Genomic DNA, 13623 nt, shown 5'->3' on the forward strand with positions numbered 1-13623 from the left:
GCCGGGTGCGGAAGGCGCTGCCGGCGCCGCCATCTTGCCCACGGGGCCCCGCCAGACGCGGCTGCGCCGCCGCCGCCGGGAGCGCGAGGAGCCGCCGCCACTGCCGCCTCCCTCCGCGCTGCCACCCCCGCACCGCCGAGCCCTGAGCGAGGAGCTCCCGCCGCCCGGCCCGGCCCCGCCACCCCCGCCCGGCCGAGCCCCGGGCGCGCGTCCGCCCACCCCCCCCGCGTGCGCCCGGTGCCCGGACGGGGCGGAGCGGAGCGCGCAGGCCCCGGCCCAGCCCCAGCCCGAGCCCAGGCAGGGCCGCCGCCGCCGCCGCCGGGCAGCAGCTGGTGACGCAGGAAAAACGCCCCAGAGAGAGAGAAGCGCTCAGGGCCGGCACCCGGAGCGCGGGCAGCGGCGCCGGATTTGCCCTCCCGCTTCCCGCCCCAGCGCAGCCGAGTGGGAGCCGGGGGAACGGAGCCGCCCCCTCAGAGCCGCGGCCTGGCATGAGACCGTGCCCCGCCGGCCGCCGGGCATGAGGCAGCGCCCAGGAGGGCTCCGGGCCGCCGCAGCAGCCGCCGCGGGACGAGGGGAAGCGGTGCGGGGGTGAGTGCGGAGCGGTGCCCGGGCGGGGCCGGGCCGCTGTTTGTGCTCCCCGGGGATGGGGCTCCGCGGGCCGGGGCGCGGCTGGGGGCGAGCACGGAGCTCCCCGGGACCCGCGGGGCGTGAGGCGGCGGCAGCGCCTCCCTCGGAGCCCCGGCGTGTCGGCCCCGCACCGCCGTGTTTTGGAGGGCGAGGGAAAATGGCTGACGGCTCCTCATCCCCGGCTGCCGGCGGGGGGGAGCGCCCGGCGCCCTCGGGGGGCTTTGGCCGCCTCTCCGGGGCCCCCGTGGCCGGGCCCCCCCGGTGTGCAGGGCCCGGTGCGTCCGCGCAGCGCTGCACCGGCATCGCCTCCCCTGGCTCTCGCTTCCCTTCGCCCCGAACGCCATTACTGAGGTGGAGTGATTGGGGCCGCGTAGGCCCGGGCGACGCCTGGAAATCAGGCCCTGCCGAGGCGCTTTCCCGACGGTCTCAATGAAATCCAGCAGCAGCAGCTCGTTCACGCCCGCTGTAAACACTGTTAACACGTAGGCCACTCCTCTGGCCTCGGCTTCCAGCGCCCCGGCTTCCATGTACGAAAAGCGTTCGTGGCTTTTTCGTCTAATTCCTGCAGTTCACCGCGCCGCTTCTCCTCGGAGTTGTGTCTTAGGGCTTGTCTGTAGCGATTTATTTTAGGCAGGACAGCCCTCTTCCCTTGCCCGACGTGTACGGCAGAGGTAGTTGCGTGTAGTTTGGCCGCAGATACTCAGTGTTATTGTCCTCGAGAAAACGGGATTTCACCAGTTGGATGGGTTGTTGGGGTTTTTGTGTGTTAGTTACCACTGTCTTAACATGTGCCGTCCCACTTTGTGCAGCTTTGTTTGTATACAGTGGGAATAGCTTTTGAAAATTACTTATTTTGCTCTTGAGTGATTTTTTTTTTTCTTGTAGAGGTATCCAAAAATGTTGTGATAGTTTTTAAGATGCCATATTTAATTTCCAGCTTGCTCCTTCAGAAGTCCAGTTAGGTATTTTGAAGATTTGTAGTAGCTCGCAGCTGTACAGGAAAAAAAGAACCTTTCAGAAAAGAATTGTTCTAATTAAATGTTCAAAGGACTCCCAGGCTGGCTGCAGACATATTGTGTCTGTCTCAGCTGTTTTCATGTTATCTGTACAACTGGGTTTATATTCGCAGTTTTGCAGCTGTGTTCATATCACTGGGCGTTTGTATCAGCCCAGAGACCCTCTGAAGTCGCGGGCTCAGAGCCAGCACCAGGCCTGCTTTTGCTGACCTACTTGCAGAACTGGGGCCTGTATTTTTTTAAAAAGTTGTTGAATTGAGATACTGTTATGCATTCTTCAGTATACAGTGGCAACACTTGCTGTGACAGATCACGTAACCTGGGGTTTTTGGCAGCTTCTCCGGGGCCTGACAAATGGCTGGTAAAATTGTTACATTTAGGAAGGGGCTATTGATGGTGTTTGGGGGATTTACCTTTACTGATTATGGAATAGAAACTGTGTCCCTAGTAAGAAGGGGTTAGGGGTGGCTGAGAGCTGTAGGCCGCTAACTTTATTATTCATATTGTACTTGGGAATTTTCTTTTTTCATATTTTACTTGAGAAATTGTCAGGCCTCCCCACCAAAAGTGTTGCTGATCAAGTTGCATATTTATTTCAGCAAAACCCAAGTCATACATGAGGGAGTTGGTTTGTTTGTTTGGGCTTTTTTGTTTTGTTTTGTTTTCTCAAACAATGCTTTTGATTCTTGGAGTTGAAGTAATGTTTATTCTTCGAACCAACAGACTACAGTAGTGATACCAAGAATTTCAGGGAGGCATACAGAATACATGCATTGATTATTCTGTTGCAATCCACCAGACAACAGTGATGCTTAATGATAGCTGTGTACAAAACCCAAAAACATAATCATAAAGCTGCAGTGGAAGAAACTCAAATTATCAGCATGTTTATGGGGAGGGAGTTAACCAGAAATAAATGTAAGATTGTATCACAGTAACTTTTCCCTCTCCAGAGGGTCTTGTACTTTCCTTTTGTGTAGTTTTCTTCAGGGAGTTTCTTTTGGGAAGCTTCTGTCTGAATCTTGCCTGGCTGCTGCTTCATGTCTTGCAGAATTTGCCTTTGTGGTAATTTCTCTGCCCATGGAATTGACAGGAAGACACATCTGGAGGTGGTAATCAATAAAGATGGTGGTAGCAAAACTGTTTTCCATCTCTGTGGAACACTGTCACCCTTACATAAACATTTTTTTCCCCACATTGTGGTGCCTTTGTGCTCAGACCTGTGCAACTACTCTGTGTACTAAAGGCACACTTTTAGGTTTCTGCATTTTATTAATGTGCTGAAATTCATAGATGAGAGACTCAAAATAAACTAAAATAGTTATTACTGTCTATTTTGCAAAATTAAAGAGACTTCTGAGAAAATAAAGGTACCTTTGTTCCAAGACATCTTACATTTGAAATTAAAATTAATTTAGGACCTTCCAGTATGAATACAGCCCTGGGTAAGAATGGATAGGAATTCATTTATTTATTAGTTTGAACAATTTATTTTTAAATGGCTTTGAAGTTCTGTTTCTGTCAGGTGTGTATTGAAAATATATTAAATTCCATGGAAAGTAATTCTGCCCTTCCTGCTATGGTTTAGCCAAGTTCAGAACTTAGTTCAGATATTTGAATGGAAAGTACTTTGGTGTTAGGCAGTACTCTGAGTGTAGAGATATATGTGTATATAAATATATATATGTGTGTGTATGTAAATATATATATACATATATATAATATATATAATTTATGTGCATATATATTTATATACTCATAAATTTATATGTGTATATAAATATATGTGTGTGTGTGTATGTATTTACTCACTTTTTAAAAAAGAAATACAGTTTTATCTATTCTAAGAGATCAAAAATAGGTATATTTTGAAAACATCCAGATCAAGACAGGCTCATTTGTGAAGTAAATGGATGAATGAATCAAAGGTGTCCCTTACTGTTTTTAACTTAAAGCAGAATTTTATATTTTTAAGGACAATCCAAACTCTGCAAAACCTTTGAAACTATAGTACTAAGTTTAATTCTTTCTCTTGTAATCACAGGAGCCTTGCTTTTCCAGCACTTGCAGAGAAAGAAACTTTGCAGGATTTTCTGTTCATTTGAAAAGTTGTAAATGTGAAGGCTTTTGTGTGCAGGTGTTTGCTGGGTGTGAGCATTAACAGTAGTCTGGATGTGGATTCTCTTGTGCAGATATCTTAAGTTTTCTTTACTTGGATGTGTCTTCTCTTCACCCTCTGCATAGTGCACCCGGTTTTATTGTCCACATCACCCATGTTTTAAATCAGAATTCCAAGTTTGAAGCTGGACTTCAGGGTGTGTTTTGGGAGCACAGCTTGGTAGTGTCTGTGTTTCATTGCAGTCCTTGTGTTTTGCACAGCTGGCAGCACTGTGTGCTGTTGCTGTGGACTTGTCTCACATCTCACTGGTTATCTGTGAATACACAGCATTACCTTTATTCTTTAACATAACTGAGCCTTGTTCTGATTCTGCAGAGCACGGCCCAAGGAGGTCTCCTGTTAGCACATACTTGCAGTGAGACTTGAAGTTTTCTGTCTGGGAAGTTGGAGCTACTTCTGATTCTGTGTTAGAAAAACACAATTACTTTTTCCATGTCTTAAATCGAGTTTATTGTTCTCTTAGTAATGTAGGAACATCTGAAAGTTGTCACACTAATTATGAAGGTTGTAATTCATTATGAGTTTCCTTTTTAGACAGTTATGTTGTATTGGCTAGTTCTCTTATGCTTAGGGCTAAAACATGACTTGGGAATGTGCAGAGGTGTCCTCTGCACTTGGGGATTTAGATATTTTGTTTAGAGTCTTCAGTAGACAGGGCAGAAAAATGTTCTGTCACTGCCTTGCACCCTCAAAATGTCACTGCTGCCTTTCTGATACATGGCAGGGCCCCCCCGAGCCCACTGGTGCATTGAGTGTGTTCTCCAGATCTGGGTTGGTGATTTAAAATGGGCTGTTGTGACATTACAGGAGAGCTGTTAATGACTGTCCTCACTGCACAGGGTAGGAGGAAAGGAAGGAAGGTCTTAAAGTAGCCACTTGTGACTTGGTATTAAACTTTTTGCTTCTCTTTTGTTTTTTTTTTTTTTTTTTTTTCCTTGAGGGAACTCAACAGCACAACTGGTTTCTTCTGCATTTTGTGTTGTGAATTTTCTAGTATTTGCTTTGTTTTATAAGAAGCCATTAGTTACTCATTTTATTGGAGAGTTGAATTCAGTCTGCTTGTTATTAAGGCTTTTGGGTTGACACTTTTTCAAATAGAAATTATAATGCTTGAAATGAAACCCACTGGGATATAGGTATGTTCCCAAGCTTGCTTTTTAAAAAAACATTGTTGAAATATGATTTTCTTAAAGAATTAATTACTCTTGACTGTGAGAATGATTACTTGCTTTTGGTTGACTTTGTGTCAGTACAGCTCTGAAAGGGATCCATGGGATGTAGATTTAAGGTCTAGGTAAATTTTGAATGCTGGTATTATCAACCATTTTCATGAAGTCAGATTGAAGATGCTTTGGAAGTTCTGGGTAACTATCAGGAGTGTTACTGTGGGAAGCTTGTATTTGTAGCATCCTGGATCTGCTTACAAAACCACTATGTAACCCTGTTTGGTGACTTTGTTTTCATTACACGTGTAACTGCTAAGAGAAAAATGTGATTTTCTTGCATTTGGATCTTTGCATGGACATTTCAGCAAATCCTCCTGTTAGGTTGTTAGCATTCAGCTGTGGATTTACTCAGAGGAGGGGAATTCCACATTGCATCATTCCTTAGAGATGTGCTTTTTTTCCAAATTCTGTTTTTAAGCTGGGATTCAGGACTGTGTGGAACGCAAGACATCCTTGTTGCCCGAGTTTCCTCATATCCTCTCTGTTACAAATTGCAAAAGACTTCTTTAACACAAGTGTTCAAGTGACTGCTTCAAAGTAATGAAAAGTACGTGGAGGGAATTTCAGGGCTGTCTTTTCATTAAGCTTTCATGTAAAATACCCAAAACTCAAGTAATAGAAAATTGTCCCTGGAAGAGCCTTTAAGACAAGTAGCAGTGTTTTGCAGCAGTCGAATGGCACATGGAATGACAGAAAAATGCACATTCCAAATTCCATAGGGTTCAGTCCTTAAGTCATGTACTTGCTGCTTAACCTTTTCTCCAGCTTCAGTGGGACTGGGTGCGGGAAGAGGAAAAGGTTTGGTTTGTCTTAGCTGTAGCAACATGAAATGGTGAGAGAAGGAAAAAAAGATTGTTTAGAAATGTGTTCAGTAAGAAACGTCAGCAGTGATGTGTGTCAGGTCTGATCGCTCTGCTACCAGAGAGGCTCCTTTGGTTGGAGGGGGTGTCCTCACTGCCACTGTGCTGTGGGACGGTGGGGACAGGCCTGTGCTGGCTCTGGGTGGAACTTCAGTTCTCTTGTCCAGAGATACATTTGGCAGTGGGGTGAAAAAAGTCTCATTTTAAATATAAGACAGGAATGAACATTGTTGTCAAAATGTTCTTGGTAAATTAGCCTTGAGTTGTTTATGGTTTATGTTTTTCTGTTGTTTTAGCAATCAAGTACTTCAGTGTGTTTTTTAGTACATTTCAACAGGACAAGTTCATGATTTTGAAAGTTAAATAAGAAAGATGTATCTGTTTAACTTAATTTATTAGTAAGTATGTTGATGTAGTGCTGAAATTCTGATAAACCAAAGCATTAAGCTGTAGTTTAACCTGTATTTTAGACTTTGTGAATTTCTGATTTAGAAATAGATATTAATTGTTTGATAATTTCTGATGTTTTCTTTTAATGTGTTTTCCTGAATCCTTTAGCTGTGAGGATTTCCTTTTTTTAAATCATAAATTGTGACATAAATCCTCTGGAGGTTGAAGATCTAACTCAGGTGGCAGGTTGTGCAGTTTCAGGTTCCAGTTTTGCACAGCTCTCCATGTGTGTTGTCCTGTCTTTCAGGCAGTGTTTTATTAACCACAGTGGGGCCTTAAAATCCCAGGTGCTGTCCCTGGAATACTCCTAGTGCTGTGTGTGTATATACAGACACACATGTGCAGACACTCATGCCATGGGACTGCTTCTGGGATGATGTACTGATGTTTTTCTTAGGTGAGGTGGTAATGTCACATTTCTGAAGTGCTTTTCAGTTCTCTTGCTGTGTCAGGATGTCTTTGTGATAGTTTTGGTAATTAGGCAGAAACACAGCCTGAAAATTCTTACAGTGTGTGTTCTTGTAGCAGTTCAGGAAGGTTCTGTGGCTGACAGTTTGTCACATGTCTGGTGAAGATGCAGCTGAGAACATGAATTCCCTTTGTGCCATTTGGGAAGCTTTTTTTTTCTTCCATGTATAGGATTGCAAAACTGAGGTTGTTTTTTGTTGTTGTTTGTTTGAATGGCTGCAGCAGCCATCAGTTGAGTGATGTTCAGTGAGTTCAGTGGGAGTGAAGCCTTGCTGTGAGCCAGTGTGTAATGAAAGAACCCCAGTCAGTCCCAGCTCTGGTTAGCAGGTGTATGGCTGGAATTTTCCACTTACCTGCACCATTCTGAGAGTTTTGACTAGATGAAGAAGGGTTTGGTAGTTCATCCTGTCATGAATGTTCCTGTTATCTTCTGTCACTTTCCTGAGAATGCTGTGAATATTTGGGAGCAGTAGAACTCGGGATGTGTTGCCTGGAGGCAGCTGGAGGAGGACAGTGGCTGGTTTGGTTTCATTGTTGGCAGGTGAGAGCCAATATAAGGGTTTAATTTGAAGGTTCCACTGCAGTGTGTTGGTTGATCCTTAGATGGTACTTGAGAAGATCATCTTTGAGCATGAAATTGTAGCAGCACTCAGTGCTCTGTTTGTGTCACCTTTCCCCAGGTACAAGTGTCACCCTGGAGCTGAGATTTGTGCAGGTTATGGGCTCGTGTAGGCCAGCAGTGAGTAACTCAGCAGTTGAGAGCAGGAGATCAAACTCTCTCTGTGCTCTCAAGGATGTTCTTCCACTGTGCCACACCTGAAACACACTTTGAGGGCTTGGCAGTGTTGATGAGTCGCTGCAGTTCTTTGTGGGTGTGAAAATACAGTAAATAAGTCGTAGTTCACACTTAAAATGAAGACTAACCCTGTGGTTCTACTTTCAGTTTAACAGCAAATTTGCTTTAAATGTGAGTTTATCATTGATGTCACTTAAGTTCTAAATTGCAGTTGTCCACTAGAATTCTTTATTCCATATATTTGACATAATCAGTTTCTCTATTGTTTCATCAATTGAAGTTCTTGTCTAGAACTTCCTTCCAGAGATGAAGTGGGGGGAGAAGCCTGAACAACCATGTTGACATTTAAACAGTTCACTTGCAATGATTTTTCCTTTGATAAGAATTGTGAAGAAGTTATTTTGGGGATACATTTCTGTAGGTATAACAAAACTTTGCTTCTCACATAGGCTGCCAAAGTGTTTGTTTTCTCTTAAGCTATTTTCATGGGTTTTGTGATGATTTTCTCTTAATTAGAAATTATTATTAAAATCTTTGTAGTTTGCTCCTACCTGCCTGGTTGGTCAGGTGTCAGTAATCTGCTTTCAAGGAGAGTTGTCTTGTCTCTACTGAACAGCTGATGTTCTGTTTCCCAGAATTGGTGATGCTAGGGGTGTACTTTGGAGACACTTTCCAGCTGTGAATGAGAAAGTGTCTGCATTACACACAGCTTGTCACAGGGTGCATATAATCAGTTGAGTTTTTCTTTGCCTTGCTGCAGTTGTAAATATGAGGTTGATGTTTTAGGGGCCTTGTTCTTGTACAGATTCTTGATAAATGGAAGTGAAAAGTTTGTTTTCTTCATATTATTTCATCAGGACATGGGGTTTGTATTTCAGTGATTTTCTCTACAGAACTAAAAGCTTATTTTTTAAAATGTGTCCATTATTCATTTTTTAGGTAATTGTCAGATGGCTTAGTGAAGTTACTTTAAAATTGTGTGTGGTGAAAAACAAATGATGCAATGAGCCTTGGGAAAAAATTATGAATCATGGTCTATATAAGCATTTTATAATCATTTAAGAACCATTTAGGGGGATGGCAAATGGATCCTAGGATCCAGCCTGGCCTTGAACACTTCCAGCAATGTGACATCCACAACTCTGGGCAACCTGTTGGAGTTCTTCACCACCTTCAGAGTAAAGGTTTTGTTCCTGGCTCCTCATCTAAACCCACCCCTTCCAGCTTAAAGCTATCCCCCTTGTCCTGTCTCTACCTGCCCTGGTCAGAAGTCCCCTGTATGTGCTGGAAAGTGCTTTAATGCCTCCCCAGAGCCTTCTCCAGGCTGAGCAGCCCCAGCTCTCTCAGCCTGTCTTTTTGGCAGAGCTGCTCTGGCCCTCTGGTCCTTCTCCTGATCTCCTCTGGACCCGCTCCAGCAGGTCCTTGTCTGTCTTGTGCTGGGGACCCCAGCGCTGGACACAGCATGGGTGTGGGATGTCCCCAGAGCAGAGCAGGGAACAGAATCCCCTCCTTCTCCCTGCTGCCCACACAGCTCTGAGTGCAGCCCAGGGCACGTTTCCCTTTCTGGGCTGTGGGTGCACATTGCCTGGGTTGTGTTGAGCTTCCTGTCCCCCAGCACCCCCAAGTTCTTCTCCTCAAAGCTGCTCCCATTCCATCCTTTACCTGGCCTGTACTTGTGTTTGGGATTGCTCTGACCCATATGTAGGAGCTTGTGCTTGGTCTTGAGCTTCAGGTTCCTCTAAGTTTATATCAAATGGAAAATGGGGAAATAGGGGAATGAGGCTTGTCATTAAACTGGTGTTTGCCTCACACCCCTAATTAGGAGCTCTTCCTCCTGTTGGATGGACTCATTCAGTCAGATGGAATTGGATTTCATTCAGTATTTTATCTGTGGAATTCTCTCTGTAAATGCATGTGTGACATCAGTCTGAACACTGAGTAGAATTATTTCTCTGTTAATAAGGAAGCTTGATAAGCTTGGTAGGTTCTTTGGGTTCTTTCCATTCTCCTCCTGTGTGTTACCCAATCATTAATCAGAGAGCTTGTGTTGTCTTTGTGTTACTGATGAAGAGCTGAGATTCAGAGGCTGTGAACTTCAAACCTACCTCCTGCCATAGCTTTTCAGTGGATTTTTGTTAGCTATTCAGCAGTTACACAGTTTTTTGGGCTTAAGTTTCTGCTGTGCCTCCTCACTCTTTCTCAGTTTTCTCTTTCTCTCAATATCAAGAAAAATGAGGGGAAGATGAAAAGGTGAATCTGAAAAAGACAGGTGTGTTCTCCAACAATGTTTTTGAACAAGACATAGATTTAACTTTGGGGATTTCTATATAGCTGCCTTATAAGCCAGAGATTTCCCTTTCATTTCTGAAGTTCTGTTTCTTTCCTTATAAAACATCATTAAACTTCTGTGACAAATAAGGTACAGACAATTTTTCTTCCTGGTGCCTCAGTTGATTACTGTTTACCCAGGAGACTTAGTTCAATGGAAATGAAATTACAGTGGAAACCAGATTACTCTGAAAATTCCAATTAGGTAGGAGAAAAATGACAAATTCAGCCTTTGACAAATACAGAGAACATGTTGTGTCTGTCTCTCATGCAATTTTGTTAAATGAAAACTTGTGAAAAAGTCCTAAGATGTTGACTGTCACAGTGGATGTGGCTGTTGTGCTCAGCTACCCATGCTCTGTCATCTCTAGTTCCATTTTGTTTTTTACCTGATTTCCAGGTAGTGTTTGAATTGTAGGGTTTTGCTTACAGTTTCATAGCTCTGGCTTTTTTTTTTTTGTTGTCATCAGAAGTAAAATTTTTGCCACCTTCTGCGTTTTACAACTTCTGTGTTACCTGCTGTGGCTTTGTCATTAAGTTGTCTGCTTGTAGTGAGAATATTCAAAGTATTACTGCCAAATAATTTTCCTGACTCACTGTGATCTGCTGAGTGTTCCACTGGCTTTATCATAATTTCCAGGACAGTTTGTTGCCTTCACCTTCTCAGACTTCTTGCACTTGGCATTATTTGCTGTGGCTGCTTAATATTTCTTTCATGACTGAACTTGTGCTGTTGGTGGACTGACATTCCTGGCATTTATCATCTGCTAAACAGCTTTCTCTGTGTGCATTTTCCTGTGAGATCCATTGTGTGAAGAATTTTGCTCTTTATGACTTTTCTGTGTTGTAAAGGTTCATTTGTGCTATAATGTACATGAACCTTGATTATATATTAGTTGCATATGTGCTAATTCTAATTGACTGTGTTCTGTTTCCTTCCCTTTCCCTTCTCTTCTGGGGTGTAATTTCACGAGAGCTTTGCAGTGATGCTGAAAGGGTTGGTTCTATTCATGGTTATGTGTTCTTCCTGCTTCTCCTGCCATTGTTAGTGTTCATATGGCTTATGATGCAGCTGAAAACTAAAATGATTTTATTCCTATCCTCCAGTTACCTTTCAGAGAGCTTGGCTTCTTGATCTGGCTGGTGATGTGGTGATGCAAGGGGTGAAAAAGTGGTTAGGATGGAAGCCAGCAGGATTTCCCTCCTTCCCTTCTTGTCACACTGGAGACTTCCCTGATTTCAGATGGACTGGGAGGCTTTACCCTGGCTGAAGGCTTGTCCACATGCACAAATACAATGAGACTTATTTTCTAAAATCAGGATACAATGCTTGTCCTGGGGGATGAGGTTGCTGTTGCCCACTGAGATTCCAGTGGCAGAAGCAGAACAGATCCATGCACACACTGTGGTAGCAAAGCCACCTTACTGGAGTTGTGTCACCCTCACGTGGTGCTGGTTTAAGCACTGTCCCTGAGGAGAGCAGGTCCTGTGCTCCTCTTGTCTCTCCTGGCCTGTTGGTAGGCTCAGCTCAGAAATGGCAGCTTTGTAGGCTGGTTTGTGATGGAATGAGGGCTCGTTAGCCAGGGCGTTTATGGGATTGGCAGTTTATGGGATTATTTCAGTGCAGGGAGAACAGCAGCAGTGTGTGTTGTGGATTCTTTTATTTTGTGTGTGGTGGGCTGTGGTTTTTATGAATGACTTTCTGGTTTTCAGATAGCTGCAACAGAATTCTTAAACCCATCCTCAGCCCTTAGGATGATTGTTTTCTCCCTTAGTTGATTGTTTTCTCCTGCATTTCTCTATAAAGAGGGTTATGACATGCTTTTTAATAGGCTTTATGGATACAGGAATACTGTGTTTCTGGGACAGGGGTGTCACTTCTTCATTCTGTGGGGGGGAGTGAACATAGTGGAAATAATTCTCCTATTCCAGCCCTGCTTTGTTCTTAGTGTACTTTCTAGGGGCTTCTTGTTCCTTTCCAACCTCCTCTGCTATGTATCTTTTTGCATTTATATCAAACTGCAACCTTTTGTGTTGGCAGAAGGAACATGAAGACAGAAGACAAAACTGCTGTTCTGTTGCCACTTCTTACTTCCCTATAGAGGGGCCAAGATTTTAAAGGGGAGTTGTTACACAAGTTCTCTGGAGCAGGCCGATAGTTTTCAGGGGGTTCTGGAGCATTTTCAGGGGTTTCTGGAGCATTCAGGGATTTCTGGAGCATTTTCAGGGGTTTCTGGAGCATTCAGCCTGCCTGGGAAGATGGGCTTGTATGAGTTGGGTTGGAATGGAGCACGTTTAAGACAGGCAATATTAAAAGACATGAGCTATCATCTTGTAACACCTCTAGGGAGCTTGTGCAAGGTTGATTTTTCAGGCTAAGTATCTTCTGACTGAGATGGTTGTAAGGCAGCAGAAAATGTCAAAATGTTTACTTGCATTATCTGGCATGGAGCAGCACAAAAACCACCAGGCTGAGCAGGCAGTTGGTACGTTGGAACTAGTTGGAAGTTTGGCTGAGTTTGTTAAATAGTTGTGAAGGAACTTATTGAAACACAAATTTTAATGCTGGTGTCACTTTCTTCTGTATTGGAGGTATTTGAATTACACTTGACAATGATGGTAGAGTTTGGGTTCTTGTGCTTACTTTGTGCTGATTAAACATTACGTAAAAAGTAGAGTTTAAAAAAAAAGTGAAATTATTGCTAGTACAGTAACAGGAATGCTTAGATATTTCAATTTAAAGCATTTAAAAATTCCCAGGTATTTCACAAAGTTGTTAGGATTCAAGAATGTAATCTGCTTCCAGCTTAATACCTGTGTTAGGTGTTGTATCATGCTTTAATTATTTACAATTAACCAAGCAGTAAGTTGTGTTGGTTTTATACATTGTGTGAAAATTTCCATAATGTGTTGATACTGTCACAGAATATTAGATGTAAAGACTGCTACAATTAATTGATTTTCTTTAGTACAGTGTTTAACATAGTTTAGAGAAGCCATTAAGTTTTCCATAGGGAGCATGAAGTGAGGCAGAAGGGCTGAGCTTTAATTTTACAGACAGTTTTAAACTCCACTTTTCTCCCAGAATCTTTGCAGTCCAGTTGCAGTGTTGGCATTGGGTGCTGCACACCACAGTGACACATCAGGAGCTGGGCATAAGCAGGGTTTGAGAAACAGTGCACAGGTAACATGTAACAACAACATTGTAGTAATATCCCTAATTTACTGGCTGAGTGACTTCAGCCAAGATTTCAAATATTTATACCCTGAGTTTTGCAAAGCCTTGAGTGCAGTATATATACTATAAATAAGGCCATGTTTTAAAGCTGCAAGTGGGGTAAATCTGCAATGCCATTATCCTTCCCTGCAGATACTTGAGAAAGAATGAAGGTAGCAAAAGCTGTTCAGCACTTACCAGTGGCCTCATAAAATGCATGAATCTCATCAGAAATTACAGAATCCACAATGTGTTTATGTATCTGAGGAGGAAACCAAGGCCAGGGATGGCACTGAACATGAGTGAGGATTTGGACCTTGGTGTGGTTTGGCACAGTCTTCCAAGCATGGAATGTTGAAGAGTTATTTTGTTTTTTACTCTGTTTCATAGGAAGAATTAGAGTTGTGAACAGTATTAAATGGCTCTAGTACCTCAAAAAGAGTGTTTGATTTAAGC

The 13623-nt window shown here is 43.4% G+C and overlaps 1 protein-coding gene across 3 annotated transcripts in view; it reads left to right on the top strand.

Annotated features, from left to right (window-relative positions):
* The first annotated feature begins 287 nt into the window (after positions 1–287).
* USP9X (ubiquitin specific peptidase 9 X-linked) overlaps positions 288–13623 on the top strand; it is a 96433-nt gene continuing 83097 nt past the window's right edge. For all 3 annotated transcript variants that reach the window (XR_009417804.1, XM_059465888.1, XM_059465889.1), the window contains exon 1: positions 288–588. The gene's annotated coding sequence lies outside the window, so the exon portion shown is untranslated. The remainder of the gene's footprint in view (positions 589–13623) is intronic.

The sequence above is a fragment of the Ammospiza nelsoni genome, chromosome 2 (genome assembly GCF_027579445.1).
Source record: "Ammospiza nelsoni isolate bAmmNel1 chromosome 2, bAmmNel1.pri, whole genome shotgun sequence".
NCBI lineage: Eukaryota > Metazoa > Chordata > Aves > Passeriformes > Passerellidae > Ammospiza > Ammospiza nelsoni.